This window comes from Sinocyclocheilus anshuiensis, unplaced genomic scaffold (genome assembly GCF_001515605.1).
Source record: "Sinocyclocheilus anshuiensis isolate Anshui unplaced genomic scaffold, SAMN03320099.WGS_v1.1 scaffold2649, whole genome shotgun sequence".
Lineage (NCBI taxonomy): Eukaryota > Metazoa > Chordata > Actinopteri > Cypriniformes > Cyprinidae > Sinocyclocheilus > Sinocyclocheilus anshuiensis.
The window spans coordinates 252,318-254,495 of NW_015552865.1; the positions used below are offsets into that span (position 1 = coordinate 252,318).

Below are 2,178 nucleotides of genomic sequence, written 5' to 3' on the forward strand. Positions count from 1 at the left end.
ACAGCTGGGCGGTCTTCGTACCGCGGAGACGAACAGGGGAAAAAAAGGAAAACCAAAAAACTGTTAAAAAAACGAAAATAAAACACGGGTGAAGGAGCGCCGCTTACTGTTTTTGGTCAGTCGTTCTGTCACGGTGCACACACACGAGGAACACGGGAACGAAGGAGCGAGGAGACACGGAGTAGAATAAATCAAAAGGGTTTTATTAACAAAGGCTGGGGATCACAGGACTCGACACATCAGGATGACGTTCAACGACTGACAAAGGACAAGAACTAGAACACACTTTAAATATACAGGAACTGATGAGGGGAAGACAAGGGACACCTGGAACTAATGACAATTAACATTGGAAACACCTGGGAACAATGAATTCAAAACACGAGACAGAGAAACTGGATGACGGAGCACATAGGGAGCAAAGACACACACAAAACCTGGCCCAGAGTCTGACAGATGTCTCTATTAATTTTTTTATTTCTCATATTTTACCATTGACTATAGCCATTAAACATTACAGTAGAGTTGAGAGCTATTCATTTTAACATTTATTAGACTTTTAAAAATTAAAACTTTTAATTTAAGTGTACTTAAAACAATCTTCACATAAACCCATATAATAAATGTCATATTTACCTGTGCCCTTCAGCAAGTAGGAAATATACAGAAATAGAATAAAGTTATCAAACACTAAGATCTAATTTAAATATAGATTAATTCTTTAAGCTACAAAAGTTATTGATTTCCTCTTTTTCCCCTTTGTTCTTTGATTAACAGACATTACAGCAGCTGTGTTATTAGGTTTTGGCTGGGTTATTAGGTGAAGTGGAGTGAGTTATGCCCTTTCACAAAAATTCCTGTTATAATCATTGAAGCTGTGTACACTGCAAAATCAGTCTCTTACGTAAATCTTTTCTGCATCTTGTTGTTTATGATGACGAGAGAATTTGTAATTGCAGATTCAGAATTCAGTGAGCGCACAGTGAACTAACTACTCTGGCGTTCTCCACGATGATGATTCAAGCACCTCTAAAAATAAATCTGATGCAACCAGAGCAAATTTACTGTAAATGTAACCGCTATTGACAATTCTAATTTATTTTACATTTTACTTTAATTGTGACAGCCATATATGCCATATATCTAACTGGGCAGGGGCATTTTTTGGCCCATTATTTTGAATTTGGGGGGCATTTTTGTTCATTTTGTTCATTTTTTTGCCCCAAACTCTCATTAATTTCCAGCCCTGCTCCCAAATAACAGGTATTCCGAAATCTGCAAACAGCACTGTCTTTAACTGTCTACAAGCAGATGTCTGGAGTCGATTTTTTTTTTCTTCTAGATTGCTTGGTTTTGGCTCCCCTGCGGTGCCTATATCAGAAACTTATTTGAGCCTTTGCTTCGATAAGCTCCTCTCATGCTGTCAACCTTAACAAGTGACATGTTGATCTGTTTGAAGGAGATAATGAACTGACAAAGCCTTACTGTACTTTCTCCAACTAGAGACCCTTCCTAACTCTTACATTTTACAGTTACAGTTAATACATTAGATCAGCAGATTGACCTTTTCCAAATATTCCCAATTTCCAGTTCATCACTGCGTCTTGCTGAATCACCCAGGACTGTGCTACTTGAGAGCCTCATTATTGTAGAAATATATAGAAGGATACGCTCAGTCAAGCATCAGGAGTTCAGTCCGAAAATTAATCCCATAATTTGACTGACCAAGGAAATGCCATAAGGAAGCGCCATGGTGACAGTCTTCCTGGGAGAGCAGAGATGCTAAAGGAGATAAGCATGACTAGATGCCATTTTCCAGTGTGCAAAGGAGCACTAAATCTACAAAGGTCATGACTGAGTGATGGAGATATTAAATAGAGATCTGAGGCATGCTGGGAAATATTATTCATGATGAGTCAGTGTCTTCAGCTATAGAGCAAGATCTGCTTATTAATAAAGAGACTTCATGTTTGACGTACACGTGACGAACATGGAATTTCAAAGGTGTGCTACTTCAGGATAAATTAACCACTTTTTATTTCACACACACACACACACACACACACACACACACACACACACACACACACACAGGTTTGTTTTTATGGTTTATGGGGACTCTCCATAGGCGTAATGGTTTTTATACTGTACAAACCGTATTTTCTATTGCCCTACACC

At 38.4% G+C, this 2,178-nt stretch overlaps 1 protein-coding gene across 1 annotated transcript in view; it reads left to right on the plus strand.

Moving 5' to 3' along the window:
- Window positions 1-2,178, plus strand: part of LOC107668159 (metabotropic glutamate receptor 4-like) — a gene marked incomplete at its 3' end in the record, with an annotated part of 130,521 nt that overhangs the window by 83,138 nt on the left and 45,205 nt on the right. The window lies entirely within an intron of this gene.